The 16,880-nt window shown below is 35.5% G+C and overlaps 1 pseudogene; it reads right to left on the bottom strand.

The window, feature by feature from the left end:
• Positions 14,593 to 15,254, bottom strand: Gm13811 (predicted gene 13811; annotated as a pseudogene).

Below are 16,880 nucleotides of genomic sequence, written 5' to 3'. Positions count from 1 at the left end.
AATATCACTGGAGAAAAACTCAGAGATAATATTCTTGTTTCTTAGGACTTCTGAAGGTGAAACATTTTTATTTAAAGGTTGCTATTTTTTCATTTTATTTCAGTATAGTTACTCTAGCAAGCTGTTGTTCAGCTTTGGAGCCTCTTGCACAACCCTGTGTACATTCCACATGCTGGGATGCCCTGCATTTAAGAGAAGAGTCCCAGCTAAGAGGAGATGACAACAGTGAAGATATGAACTCAGAGCAGCAGGTGTTACAGCTTTCATACAGTCAGGGAGATTAGACAACTTCAGAAAGTATTGAAAAGAAAAACATCTAAACTGATCTTTAATTAAGCTACAAGAAAATAAACTTTTTTTGCCAAAGCCACTATGAATGGATGACAGATGAAAGATGCATTGCATCAAGAATTAAATGAAAACATGTATTTCATTAGGAATGCAGAGAATTATTTTGTTACATGGAAAAAAATGTAGAACACTGTAGTTTGATTTCATTGAACAGTCTAAAATATTTTAAAACACTTAATAGTTTTTTTTCCTCTAATATGGTATTTTAAAGCGTCATCAGTTAGAATATAAATAGAGCTTAATATGTCATGCCTCAAACGTGTTTTCTGGGTTTCTTTTAACAAGGACTTTAAAAAGTATCAGCATAATGTAAATTGTTCCAGCTATGCTCATCTTCTGGCATTTTGCAAGGCATTTTGAAATACATGAGAAACTGAAGTTCAGAAAATCAGTCAAATGAATAAAACTTCATGCAATTCTTTTAACAAAATATCATATAAAAAGTCCCTAGTTACATGTTTTTTTTGGAAAAATGAATAAATACAGTACTTTTCAGGTAATAGAAATTAGATTTCATGTATGAAATGATACCTGTGCCATTTGAATTTAATATTCTTCATTGCTTTAAATAGTGAAGTTTATTACATATTTAATAAGACTTTAAGATATTCTTTTACCAACCACTTCATGGCATTTCTGGTTGACTCTTTTAGAAAGCCTGCATTCTTATGGAAAAAAAAAAAAGAGGAGCCAGTATTTCAAAAGCCAATTTCATTTTTAAATGCCATGCTGAAATAGGACAAGGGAGAAAAAGCACAGGAAAAGGCAATTATAATAGTAAAGTGTGGCCCATAGCACTGTACAAGAAGATGCGCCCTTAGGACTGATTTATGTCAACGTGGCCCCCATTCACGACCTTGAAGTCAGTTCACATGATTATTAACAGGCTGTTCAGTAACAAGAGAATGGGAGATGCGGACATCCGGATTCAACCACTTCCTACCTGATCATTGTCAAAAGGATAAAATTCACACCTTGGCCTCATCTGTTCTTATTACAATCTTTGTCACTGGAATGAGGCCCCTGAATGTTAATAACCATTGCAGTCAGGGAAAGCTTGTAGTCTGCAGCACTGCTGTAACCTTTTCAATATTCTATATTTGATTGGCTCCCCAATCCACCCTGATTTCTCACATAAAGTAGAGGCTGTAAAAGGTGATAACAGAGGCAGCCATCCAATCAAACTGCAGCACCTTGAAAAGGTCAAGTACATATAGAGTTGCCTCTCTGAGAACACATCAGAGAGATGAAATAAAGGCCTGTTCCTTATCTGCGATTTCATAATATCAGCCCTGGACAAGAACAATCTAAATAAAAGGATTTAAGAAGAAAACAACTTGTCCATTTCTGTGAGAAAGTGAGATTGTTGCTAGGAATAATTTTGTTAGTTTGCTGCTAGATAAGTTAAAGGATGCAAGATTCAGCGTTTATAGGATATTGTGAGAAAACTCAAGTTCAGACACTTGATTGAAATGCATTCTTACCAGAGAGTTAGTCTTCATTAATCAGGGAACTTGGGTAAATAAATTTAGGATTTCTAAACCTCAATATCATAATTATGAACCACAATTAGTTAGTTATTTTTGTCAGTGCTGTGACGTTATACCTAAGAGAATCAAGTTTGGGTACCAAGTGCTTCATTTCACAAAATTTTGACACTGTAGTCTGTCTTGTCTAATGCCATAGAAGGACCTTGAAGCAGATATGTGGAATCTGCAGTCATGGAAAAGAGAGACATGAATGTTGCTTGGACTCATTTCCCTCTCTCTTAGTAAATCCAGTCCAAGTTTGTGTCTGTGGAATGGTACCACTTATAGTAAGAGCAGATGTCCAACTCACCTAACTCATTTGGAAATCTTTTTACAGATATGCCTACAGATTTGCTACATAGGTGATAATCACATAGAATAATATTTCCCAAAACTCTGTTTTACAGGCAAATATAGAACAATATATAATTCAGTATATCATCTATATCTATGATGTTGGGAGAAAGTGATAGTAGCATTGTATAGGGAGACTATAAACCACCTCACAGAGGCTTGTGTATTTGTATTTGGGTTGTAATTGGTAGTGTTCTGCTCTAAAGCTTCTATAAACTTTAGGGGGTGGGTCTTCATTGGGGGAAGTAAATAATTACAGTTACTCCTGTGGTCCAGTTCCCTCTTGCTTTCTATGCCATACATACTATATAGAAAATAGACCCACTGAAACATTTTGCCATGATGTTTTTTGTTTTTGTATTATTTCATTTTTCCTGAGTATATAAGGCAGAACTTCCATAGATTGTACCATCTGAATGAACAAAAATATGTTCTTCCTTCTTTAAGTTTTTCTCTCAGGGGTTTACTCATAATAATAGAAAATTCATCAGTGCACAGCAATGACAGCAATAATGGTAAGTGATAATGGGTCAGGGAGATGACTAAGCTATTAAATGTACCTGCTCCTTGATGATCTGAGTTCCATCCCAAGCTTGTACATGTTAGAGAGCATTGACTTGTAAAAGCATTTGCATGACCTCTGTAAGCATGCTGTGAAAAGTAACAGAATTAGTATGAATGGTATAGATAATGGTAGGTGCAGTAGTATAAACATTTATGTCCATATAAACATGTATGCATATGTGTCCATATGTGTATAGAGTAATATTATTACTTTTACCTCAAAGAGTTATGCAAAATATTATTTTGTTTTTTGTGAAACATATATCACACATTTAGTTATAAACTTGCTCTGTAGAACAGGCTGGCCTCAAATGCAGAGATTCAATGCCTCTGCCTCCTGAGAACTGGTATTAAAGTCCTGAGCCACCAAACCCAGCTATAAATTTTATTTGTATTGTATTTATTATCACTAATTGCATTAATTAAATAGATATAGCTACATGAAACAGAAAATAAATTCTAATGGATTAAGAATAGGATCTGTTTTAATGTAATTGATCAGTTTTGTTTGATCTCATGAAGTTTTACTTTAATCAAGAACTGTGATAAGAGCTAAGTGTGAGAAAAAGGATGACCCTACAATTGATACTCAAAAAGGCAGATGTTAATTATAATAATGTAATATGATTAAGTACCATAAAGCTGTTATATAAGTATTAAGATTAAAATAAAATTTTGATGTGTATCTTCTCTTAAACCATGTATCATAACAATATTTGCTATGGTTTGGACATGTGTTCCCTAAAGACTCCTGTATGAAATTCTTAAAAGCTTGACCCATAGCCACTGATCATACTGCTCTACTAGGAAATGGTGAAATCTTTAATTGGGAGAGTCCAATATAAGGTCTTCTACTCACAATGGGTGTTCCTTTGAAGGAGACATGGAACATTCCCCCATGTGTTCCTACAAGGATTTGTGGCCTCTGCACAACCTGCAACACAGCAAGCACTATCTATCATGGATGAAAAAAAATAAAAGCGTGTGCCTGATTTAACTGTTATTCTAGTTTAATTCACTTCAGAACTTTTGTTGCACCAGTAGAAAACAGATGTACTGTGTATTTGACTCTGAACAGTTCTGGTCATATTTGAAAAGGTTGGCATGTACATCATATAAGGCTGTTTTCATATTTCCTTCTGGAAACAACACACCGGAAGTACAATTTGGCAGACCCTTGACTGTAATACTTCAGGACAGGCTGCATAGATGATTGCTGATTACAAAAAGCATATTGTTCAAACTTCTGCTCATTCAAATGTCCTTAGCAAATTATAGTCCTGACAAAAGTGTTGTTTTTATAACATTATTCTTTCTGAAGGATACATAAGATCATACTGTCTTAATAAACCTCATCATAGTTTCTATCAGATTTCAGTGATTTGAAGAGATAGAGAGAAAGTGTAAAAGGGATGAGAGAGAAAAAGAGGGATAAGAATAGTTAGAATACATTATAGTCATATATAACATTGACAAAGAAGAAATTTGCATAGTAATAAAGTAACACTGACTCAAGTACTTTAAAATAGAAAATAGAGGAAAAGCAATACTTCACAAAATTTATAATTTAAAAATAAAAAGAAACACTAAACACACACACACACACACACACACACACAACCAAATACACAAAACAAAATTAATGTTGACAAAGATCAATGTGATGATGATGGTGATGATATGTTCAATTTTCTATCAAATCTGTTGTGTGTGTTTGTATGTGTGTTTCTGTGTATAGGTGCACTGGCCTATGGCTTATTTACATGTGGGTACACATCGGTGTGAAGGAATGCACATCTGTATGTGTATAATAAAGAAGACATTTGATAACTATTTAATTCATTGGTCACTTAAATAAGATTTTCTTCCTTGGAAAAATTCTCTTCTCTCAAAATACAAATAAAAGGTTACCAGGAAGATATGTTTCTATATCTAATAATCATACCAGAAATCCATTTTATTTTTAAGGAATATTCCTTTGCTCTAGCTATGTTTAAAGTAACCCATGCAGGCTTTTTCTTGGCAATACCCTGTTTGGCTAATATGTTCATATTCTCAAATTTTCAGTTACCTGTGTGGTATATAAAAAAGCTTGCAAGCCACTACTTCAAATTAAAAGCAAAGCCTGATTAATTGGAATATCAACAATTTCTTATATTACTAAGTCAGTCCCTGTACAAGGAATTCCACCAACTATCAAGCTAGAGAGATTGATGGGTGGTTTGCAGATAATCCCAATTCACTGTGAGAAACCCACAGGTAGCAATTTCCCTAGGTAAGAAAACCTAAATTGTAGCTGATGGATTCCTGGGGCCTAAGTATGGATGACTTTGAGAGAGAAATTTCCTGGAAAACTCAGTCATTTTGACAAACTTGTATTTTGTGTTGAGGTACCTCATCTGGTCATCAGGGAGAATTCCAGAGGAACGATCCTTGTGCCTTCAATGGTGAGAAGGAAAGACAGATCATTGTAAAATATAACACAAATCTTTGTCTCAATAGGAACTGTTCTCAGGAGAAGAAAGTTGTTGCTCAAAACATAAAGAACTCCAGGGAACACAAGTGTCTGATTCAATCCGATCTAGCCATCTTCTATTCCCTTGCAGAACTTATTTCTTCTAAATTTTAAGTTGTTTAAAATTCCTGAGTAAAAAATTTGTTAGGGAGGTTGTCTACAGGGTGGTTGTATCTTGAACTCTCATATGTATGAACTGTCCTTGTTACAGTCCTAGTACAGGTCCAATGTTGATCTTATTGTCCTGGGTCACCGAAAAGACATGAATTACAAGATGCTCTGAAAGTATTTCTGTCTTTTTTGCCCATTACACTGTTTAATCTTTCCACCCTTCTCTATTAACGTATCAGCTCTAATGTTACTTCTAAATGTCTGCGAATAAATTATTCCGATTGACAGAAAAAGATTCTCTTGTCCACAAGAATGATCACTATGTGAAGTATTGCCAAAAGTATGCAACTTGTGAAAACCTCAAGTTTGTTCCCTCAAACTACTGCTAAATACTGGAATAATAAAGCAGAATGAAAAAAAAAATCAGATGGAGAAGAGGAGTTTCTATTACTCAACCTTGAAATTTCTGTGTTTTATATATGTATATGTATGTGTATGTGTATGTGTATGTGTATATGTATATATGTATATATATGTATATATGTATATATATATGTATGTATATATATGTATGTATGTATATATATGTGTATATATATACACACACATACATTTATTTATTTATTTATTTATTTATTTATTTATTTATTTATTCATTCATTCATTCATTCATTCATTCACTTTATGCCCAGTCACAACACACCCTCTACTCCCAGTCCCCCACTCACACAGTCACTTCCCCTCCCCTTTTCCTTTGACAACGGGGAGACTCCTTCCTCTGGGTACCAACCTAACCTGGCACATCAAGTTACTGCAGAACTAGGCACATCCTGTCCCACTGAAAACAGACAAGCTGAGCCTAGTTAGGGGAGTGAGATCCACAGGCAGGCAACAAAGTCAGTGACAACCCCTGCTCCTGTTGTTGGGGGACCCCCATGAAGACCAAGCTGTATATCTGCTACATATGTGAAGGTCACACGGGAATGGGGTGTGTACGTCCAGCCCATGTATGCTCTTTGTATGGTGCCTTTTCCTCTGGGAGCTCTCAAGTGTCCAGGTTAGTTTACTCTTTTGGTCTTCTTGTGGAGTCCCTATGCCTTCTGTGTCCCTCATTCATCAACTTAAATCTTTCACAAGAATATCTGAACTCTTTCTAATGTTTGACTGTGGGTCTCTGCATCTGTTTTTCTCAGCTGCTGGAAATTTCTTAATGCCACAGTGTAACAAAGTTATTATTGATGAATCAGTTATTGTCCTCATTTTCACAGTAAGAATACCTTTTAGCTTTCACATGGAGAAAGATAATCCACTTTTTAAATTAATTGTTTTATTTATTTACATTTCAATATTTTCCCCATTCCTTGTCCTCCCCCAAGAGATTTTCAGTCCATCTCCCCAGTTGCCTCTGAGAGGGTGATCCCCACACCCATCACCCTCTCCCTACCATCAACTCCCCCCACCATCCCCTTTCCCTGGGGCATCAAGTCTATACAGGATTAGGCACATCTTCTCTCAATGAGTCCAGACAAAGCAGTCCTCTGCTACATATGTGCCAGGAACCACAGACCAGCTCATGCATGACCTTTGGTTGCTGGCTAATCTCTAGGAGATCAGAGTGTCAGAGTTGATACTGTTGTTCTTCCAAGGAGTTGCCATCCCCTTTGGCTCTTTCAATCCTCCTAACTCTTCCATAGGGAGGTTGGGGAGATGGCTCAGTCGTTAAAGCTTAGACTCAAAACTAAAAATAAAACCACTGCAATAAAATATACAAAGGCCTAAACACAGCAGGGTGCGTTTAGTAGCACATAGGAACTCAGAGAGACAGACATACCAAGCATAGGGCCCAAATGGGTCTGCACCAGATGGAGACCCTCCATTTCAAACCTAAAAGCAATCTCTAATTGATAACATTTTGCAAATGAAAATTTAATATTTCCCAAGGGAATCTCACTAGGGAAACAAACTACAATTAGTGTAGGCTAACAAAAAACAAACTCAATAGATTGTTTTGCAATGTCTTTGTCTTACAATAATGTCAATAATTTTTGTTTATAATTTTTATTAAATTAATTTTTATTTTTTAATTAATTAATTTTTACCCTACAAATCCTTTGTTTATATTACATCTGGTTTTGTATTTTTATATGATTCCTGAGAGTACAAAGGAGTGAAATTCTAAGTCTATATTTATTTCTTATGTGTTTTCTTGGGCTATTTTCCCTCTGGTTGTTAGTTTTATTCCATTTTGATGGCTTATCTTAGTATATTTTATTGTTACCCTGTAGATGCCTCTTTGTTTTCTAATAATAAACAAAATGAGAGTAAATCAGGATGGGAGAAGAGGTGGAGAGTACACTGAGGGGAATATAAGAAGGGAAACCATAATCGAAATACATTATATAAAGTTATATTTTTAATAAAAGAAATATAGCAAGGCATTTGTGAAGCAAGACCCAACTTCATAGCATAGGAACAAACATGAATAAAGAAAAAAGTCAAAACAATGATAACACAGCAGTGTGTATAAATAATGACCAAATCTAAAAAAAAAATAACATTGCAATACTTAAAATGTTACCATTATTTGGTCTTATGAATTGTAGTCCCTGGTACTCTAAGGATCCTAACTTCATGCCAAGACAATTTAGGTTTTGGGGAAGACAGTGTGGAAGTTCTAAATATTAAAAACATAATAAAATGTAATCTTTATTTTTCATTTGAAGAAATTGTCTGTGAATAAAATAAGGACAGTTGATAAATTTGTGGTTTCCTTCTTTGACAGAGATAGATAGTTCCTAGAATCTTTGAGTTTAAAGATTACTAGAAATCATTATTTTGAGCAAAAAGCTAGAAGCACTATGCAATATTTTAATAATAATAGTTACTAATAGAAGAGATATTATATCCCATCAGAATAATGATCAGCTACTACTACTACTATTAGTATTACTACTACTACTAGAAAAATATATCATTTCAGAAAGTTTTAGGCTGAATATTGCTCAAATATTTAAATTAGGATGTATGACCATAGATACATCTTCGTTATTAAAACCCAGACTGATTTCCTAGTATTAGCATTAACTTTCATGTGTCAGACCTAAGGCCATTTCTACCTAAATATACGTGCCTCCATTGATACCATTGTACATATCCCAAAATGGCATCTTACATCAATATATCTGCCTCCATACAGGCCCTCATACATGTTGTAAGAGATTGACTGAAGCTCTGCCCATTACAGATAAATTATCATTATCGGGGCAACAAAGCCAGAGTCATCTCCATAGTAAGATACTTTAAACTGCTCTGCAGATTGTTTTAAGTTGTATCTTTTTGAAGAACTTGGTAAAATGGGCAAAACTATTTATATTTTTTGATCAGGAAATATTGCCTTTTTCTTTTTTTTTTTTACTTCTCTGGTAAAATTTGTTATGTTAGAAGGTCACACTATTGTAATGAATTAGCAGTCTTAGTCACAAAACAAGACAAGTTCCTCTGTTCCGTTTAGGTTTGTTGATGAAATATAGAACAATTGTAGCTGAAATCTAACAAAAATGATTGTATAGTCTGTAAAGTGGTAATGCAAAATTTGCTGCTATGTACTATTGTCTAAAAACTTGAAAAAGCATAGATATTAAGTTTATTTGGTTTAAAAATTGGGTGCTGTAGTTATTAGATATTCAGATACTTGACACAAAATGTCGATGGCTTAACTTTGATTCCTTTCTGTGTTCTGTGTTAACTGTGTACCCTTGAAAAATGCTACTGTTATACTGGTGTCTCAATTTCCACACAAATAAGGGAGGTCTATATGTTAATTAGATAATTCACATAAACACACACACACACACACACACACATCAGACACTTTCGAAACATGAAATATAGTGACATCCCGGTACAAAACTCACTAGCCATAAAAAGTGCATATTGTTGAAGTTGGTTTGGTCAGACACACATTTCATTGAAGAAAGAATAAAGCATTTTCTTAAATGATAGAAAGTACTGTTGAGATAATAAAATGAGGGAAGACTGGTGGCCTTCCAAAAGGGAAAGATGCTGTCCTTTAGAAATTAAACTATAATTCATAGTAAAAGGCTGTAGTCTTATAATCCCAACACTCAAAAGGATATGGCACAAGGTTTGTAAGTTTGAGACTAGTATCAGTTATATAATAAGATCTTGTCTCATAAACAAAACAAAACAAAAACCCAAATACACTATGAAAATTGATGTTGGACAAATGATTAAGATATATGGAAGGTAGCCTTGATACAGGGATATTAAGGACTCCACAGCTATGCAAGAGTAAACTTTTATTTAGTATCAACTCTTAACCTTTCTTATATAACACTATATAATTTAAAGCAGAAAGTTATAATTATTTAATTAAAATACCACTATAAAGTCAATGAGATAATTTCACCTAACAATATCTGTGAAGAAATTACACTGTAAAAGGAGGAAAGTGAATTTCTCTAAAATTGATCATTTAAATAGTGTTTTTATAGCTTTTAGAGTTTCAATGATTTTTTTGTTCCAGAAGTAGAAATAGAAAACTCAATTTAAAAGAATTTCCCTTTAGGTAACATTTACCTTTTTAAAGCATAAAGGAAGAGTCAATGACAAAATGGTATAAATACAGTCTAAGAACATGGCCTGCCATCAAAGCCTTTTCAAAACCATTACTTAAATGTGAAAGAATCAGGCAGCAATTTTCATGATCAAAACAAGGCTTGGATCTTATAAAGTCTTTGTACTTTGTTTTTTCTGCTTATAGCCTCCTCACCTGCTTAGAGTGTTTCTGTGTATTCATGATGGATGCCGAAATTGAGTCCTTATCCTTTTAACAGTGTCAAGTGCCAAGGGTTTTTGGCACAAGGTACAGAAATAACTGTTATTAAAATCAAGCCTGTTAGACACATCCATATTAATGCCGAGGCTTGCAGTTATAAGGGTTAAAATGCATGTTTAAAAATTCAAATCATCTAGAGGGTCCGCCAACCCCCACCACACACCTTCTGAGGTTGTATATTTCTATTCATTCTGCTGGCCCTTAGGGCTTAACTCCTGGAGCCCTGGAGGTCTGCCAGCGTGTGGGAGGTTTGAGGTGTGGGGACATTCTCTTGGAGACTAGGGAGGAGAAATGGGATGAGGAACTGTTGAAGGGCAGAATGGGAGGAGGATAATCACTAGACTGCGAAAAATGATTAATTATAATAATAGTAGTAATAATAAAGTTCACATCAGCAAAGCTATGAATTATCAGGAGGAATGAGAGGGAAGCTGTAAAAGGAATGGGGGAATTAGAAGCACTTTCCTCCATCACTTCATTCTTGATGAGGCTGTGAACATAGTTAGATCATTTTTATTCTAATTATTTTGTAGTACTTATGTAATGTAAATAATGTTTATAAGGTTTTATCAAATCAAATTAATTAATTAAAGCTTAACATTTTCAGATTTTCATTTGTGTTTTATTTTATTAGTTTTAATCAATCTTTTCTAAAATATTTGCTACCAACTTAAGACTTGTAGAGTCATTTAATGTGTACATGTGTGTAAAACTTCCTGTTACTATGGGTATGCATATATGTGGCATTGTGTGTGGGGCGAGGTGTTTGTGTGTTTACATGTGTGTAGAGACAAGAGAATAACTATGGATGTCTTCCTTTAGGATCGGTCAACCTTGGTTTTGAAAAAGTGTCTCTTACTGGGACCTAGAATTCATGGAAGGCTGGCTGCCCATATATATAAAGGATCTACTGCCTCTGTCTCCTCAGCACTTGGATTACAGATACATGATACCATATCTGGGTTTTTTACTTGAGTGCTAAAGATTAAACATAGTCATCAAGCTTTCACTGCAGACATACTACCAAGTGAACTATTTCCCTAGCCCCATGTTTTAACTTTGTAAAAGATTCATATTTTTCACCAGCTAAAATCTTTTTTGAGATCCATTGTACTTTTTTTTTCTGATGTTTTATGTCTTTTAAATGTTGTTATTCAAATAGCATCTACCTATATTCTTATTTATGCTAAGTAAAGCTTAGGAGTGGTCAGAATATGATGAATGTAGATGTAGCTAAATGTTGATTTCTGTTTGAGAAATAAATTTTTAGAATACCAACTGCAGCCTTAGCTATAAATTAATGAGGTCTTTTATTCCATGGTAATATATATTCCAGTTTATTCAAGTACTTTTGAAGTTATTGTGGTTTTCATACACATTTATTAACCACAAATACAAAACTCTAATACAAATAAATATAAATGCATAGTGGAACAGCATTCACAAAAGTACTCGTGCTATAATAATATTAATAATAATAATACTGTGTAATAAATAAATTTTACAAATGGGACATAGAGCTGCTATGTTTACTTTAAGAAAACACAGTAAGCTAGATGAGAACTTAACTAGATGAGTAGGTGTAATATTGGATAACAGTCTGTTAATTTACATGTCCATGCGCCAGTTGGTCAAACAAGTATAAATAAAACATTTTGAGATTCCAAATAAATACTTTATACTATTCAATGAGCATATAAAGAAATGTGTGAAAAACCCCTCTAGGAATGTTAAACACAAATAAGAGTGTCATCGTTCTGGTTGTTACATTTCAACACAACTTTCAATAATGTAAGAATGTATCGAACTTATAATGTAAAATATATAATTTTTTCTTTTTGAGACAGGGTCTCAGTTTGTGCCCTGGTAGTCTGTAGCTTCCCAGGCAAACCAGGGTGGCCTAAACTCACGGATAATGCCTGTTTCTGTGTCCTAAATACTGGGACTAATTGTGTGCACCACCAGTCCATACACTTGTATTTAAATTTTCATTTTACAAAGGAGAAAGAGAAACAATAATAGAATGGAGAAAGGAAATGAAGAAGAAAAGAGTAAGATGTGAGGATTGGTTTATCTACTGTGAAACTTCAGCATTTCCTAAAGATGCACACTCTGTACTTCAAAAAAATCAAGTAAATTACTAATCTTTAATCTTATTTAAAAGAAAATCCCAACAGCTATTATTTAATAAAATGTTTAGAAAGTTGTTCACAGATTGTTATTGTTATGTAAATATTTATTTTTATTTTTCATAATGAATTTATGTATAGAATTGCATAGTTACTGTCTATAGAAATGTTAGCAATAGGTTGATATAGATATACATTCATGGGTGTCAGAACGGTAGATGGAATAATTCACTCTTTCCTAGTTTGCCGTAATTTTTACATGTTGAACACTGTAACCAAATCACTCTTTGGGAAGAAGAGTTATTTAAACTGCCAAGTTACAGACCATCTTTGAGAGAAGACAATGTAGGTACCTAAAACGAAACCATTGATGACTATGGTTTACAGCTAGTTTGCTCCCTCTGGCTTACTCATCCAGTTTTCTTATACAGCTCAGCCCACTTATAAAAAAGACACACTTCTAAATACTAACAATGTCAACCTCTAAGCAATGAGATTACACTAGACATGATTACCGTTTATGTGATGGCCTGAATCTACAGAACTTTCTCCTCAGCATGTTAAATATAGTTTAAATAAAAGAAAATGTTAGCACAGTCACATAAATTAGGTAGATTGTTTTTCATCTCCTAAATTAGTACAGATTGATATCCACAGCTATTAAAGGTGTTGAATATTCAATATTCATTTATTGCCAATCTTTGAATCAATTGGACCAATTTAAAGAAAAAGCAATTTGGCAACATAGTAGGTAATCATCAAAAATTTATATATTTTATCCATGAATAATAACTTTGGCACACTGTACTCCATTCCTCAAAGTAAAATGTGACATACATTCAAAATAATATAAAAATAATGTGAACTCATGAACTGTTTATATTATAAAGTGGTAAGTTGGAAAATATTCTGTTCTTATGAAAAAAGAAGTATGGATATAGTACATCTGCATACTAAGTTATATATTCATTAAAATGATAATGAAGACATCAGTGTCTTGGGAAATTTATGATATTTAAATTAAATAAAAATATGAAACAGAAAGAAAACTATGTTATAGCTTTGAAGTTACATGACTAATGCCAGTACTTAGGACACCAAAGCAGGGATCTATCTGTGAGTTCAGTTCACACTAGTTTGCAAACTACCAGGATGGTCACAAGGATCTTATAGAATAAATCATCTAATGGGGGGGGGGGCTGTTTACAGGTTTATGGGTTTAGCCCATGGTCATCAAGACATGAGCAGTAGCTGAGAACCTTGTATGTATTCTGATCCACTGGGCGTCAGGCAGAGAGCCTGAGAGTGAACTTCCTGTGGACTACTGAAGACTCAAAGCTCACCCAGGGTAATGTACCTCCTCTGTCTGAATCTTTCCCAAACTGTTGCACTAACAGGAGACCAAGCATTCAACTATGAGTCATTCCCAGCATAGTAACTTAAACCAGTATAGTAATGTAGTGTCCCTGTTGTTTCATATGCATCATTTCCTAGGGTGTTCTTTTTGCCTACACTTACCTCTCCAGGCCTTGTAAGGTTTGTCAAATGAATTCAAATGAGACCAGAAATTATTTTAGACAATCAGCAGAGTTTGTTATAAATTGTGAGAAACTCTGCTAATGGCAAGCATGGCAGTCATGTAGAGAGGCCACTGAGGTGCTCTCCTAGGGATGTAGATTGGCTTTATTCTGGATTCTAAAGTTCCTAGAACAGACCCCTTCCTATGAGGAGCCTTTCTGTTCAGTGATTAATTGGCTCATTTGAACTAATTATTTCTCTCTCTCCTTCTCTATCTATGGCCCTCTCCCTTCCCTCCCCCCTCTCAATGTATTCACATATGCAGGTGTATTTGCAAGTGTTCATCTAGGGGTGTGTGTGTGTGTGTGTGTGTGTGTGTGTGTGTGTGTGTGTGTGATGGCCTAAGGTCAACTTAGTTGCTAATTATCAGTTGCTTTCTACATTGACTTTTGATATAGCCTCTCTCAATGACTCAGGTTATCTGAGTACGCTAGGCTGGCTGGTAGTGAGCTCCCAATAGCCACCTGTCACTATTGCTCCAGTACTTGGATTGCACAATTACATCACTACACTTGGTTTGGGTAGGTTCTCTGGATTGAATGATCTCCGGTTTAGTCACTACTCAATCTTCAGAGCCCCCATTTGAATTAACTCTTTTTTTTTTGACTGTCGTAAATTGTTAATTTGGTATGAATTTTACAAATAGTATGTGTATTAACTGTGAAACTTCAGAGTATTCTATCTTCTTTAGGGGAAAGCCACAAATAGAGTGGTGGAACTTGTGGCCCTTTCTAAGACCATGGTACCTGCAGCCTGCAAATGCCAGCCCATGCATCTCTCTGTGCTTGTGGACTGGTTTGATGTTAGAATTTCTTCTGAGAGCTTTATGGGGTAGATCAAAGAGAATAAGCTCAAAGATGTGGAATCTTCACAAACCCAGTACAAATTCAAAACTCTCAAAGCCCCAAAATGGAGTCCAGCTCTCTCCTCAGCAACAGACTGAAGGCTTTAGGTAAATTTTAGCTGTTTAACATCATGGTGGACAGGCTTGCCATAATTTGCACCCTTAGCAACCCAGAGTTTGCAACCACCACGGTAGACACAAAAACTGCAAATGACATAAACTTGCTTATCCTGTTTATGCTTTATCAGACTGGGCGGGGCGGGGATCCCTGTGCAGGGCAGAGAGCTGGCGGTATCCCCAGCAGCAAACCCTCAGAAAAAAAGCCCATCACAATGGACTGCTTCTTCCTCCATAGCTCCTTGGATGTATTTGTATGCAACCATCTTGGCTCACCTAATGGCTACTATCAGAGAAAAGAAAGAAGCCTCTTGAATTAATTCTTAAGGGAGGACACAATGACATGTGTGTGTGTGTGTGTGTGTGTGTGTGTGTGTGTGTGTATTCCATCTAAATATTAATCTTATGATGTTCCAGGCATTTTACGATGTTATATCCCCACCAGAGGCAGGTTTTGGTCTCATTTTTTTGAGCACCATGGAAACCCTGCAATTTCAGGTCATGGTTTGATCAGCGACCAATCATAAGAAAGAAGGTTCAACAGCGCCTCTAATAAAGGAGCTAGACAAAGTACCCAAGGAGCTAAAGGGGTCTGCAAACCTATAGGAGGAACAACGATATGAACTAACCAGTAACCCTCCTCCCCCATAGCTGTGTCTCTAGCTGCATATGTAGCAGAGGATGGCCTAATCGGCCATCAATGGGAGGAGAGGCCCTTGGTATTGTGAAGATCATATGCACCAGTACAGAGGAATGCCAGGGCCAGGAAGCAGGAGTGGGTGGGTTGGGGGAGCAGGGCAGGGGAAAGGTACATGGGGGCTTTGGGAATAGCATTTAAAATGTAAATGAAGAAAAAAATCTAATAAAAATGTTTTCTAAAAAAAAGAGAGAGAGAGAGAGAAAAAGAAAAAACAGAAAAGAAAGATAGTTTATCCTCTATGATTTTAGCACACAAATACTTTACCAGCAATCCTGGAATATTTGGAATAATGCTTAAGATCAAGGACAGAAAGGAATGCTCACTACTTAATCACACTTGCTGCCTTTCTAGAGGACCTGAGTTTTCATTCTTAACACCTGGTTTGACAGCTCACAACTTCTTGAAATTGTAGCTAAGAGGATCCCACGGGATCTTCTGTCTTCTGTGGGTATACATCCACATTGGGGGCAGACACACAAACATACAACCTGAAGTAAACAGATTTTAACTAATTAAAACATAGAGTACTGGCTGGTTTTGTGTGTCAACTTGAAATAGCTGGAGTTATCACAGAGAAAGGAGGTTCAGGTGGCAAAATGCCTCCATGATAGCCAGCTGTAAAGCATTTTCTCAATTAGTGATCAAGGGAGGAGGGCCCATTGTGAGTGGTGCCATCCCTGGGCTGGTAGTCTTGGCTACTATGAGAAAGCAATCAAGGCAGTAACATCCCTCCATGGCCTCTGCATCAGCTCCTGCTTCCTGAACTGAGTTCCAGTCCTGATTTCCTTTGGTGATGAATGGCAAAGTGGAAGTGTAAGCTGAATAAAACCTTTCCTCCCCAACTTGCTTTTGGGTCATGATATTTGTGGAGGAATAGAAACCCTGACTAAGACACATAGTCATAAGTAAACAATTTTGAGTCTTATAAAGACATTAGGGAGGGACTTTGTAGATGTACTCCTTGGTACTGTGCTTCACAACTATGCATTTTGATTATTTGTGTGTGTGTTTTTATTGATCTCAATCTATTACAAAGAACAGTATCCTTGATGAGAGGTGAGGGCTACACTTATATGTGGATAAGGAAAAATATTATTAGTAGTACCAGATGTGGTTTCCCTCAGTGAGCAGGGATTAAGTCCAATTAGAGAGCGTTTGGATACTGCCAAAGTATGCATGCCACTAATGCACCTTTAATGTTACTGTGACATGTTAACTGTTGTTCTGATT

This window comes from Mus musculus, chromosome 2 (genome assembly GCF_000001635.26).
Source record: "Mus musculus strain C57BL/6J chromosome 2, GRCm38.p6 C57BL/6J".
Classification (NCBI taxonomy): Eukaryota; Metazoa; Chordata; class Mammalia; order Rodentia; family Muridae; genus Mus; species Mus musculus.
Note: the sequence above shows the minus strand (reverse complement) of the source record. Positions and strands in the feature narration are given on the sequence as shown.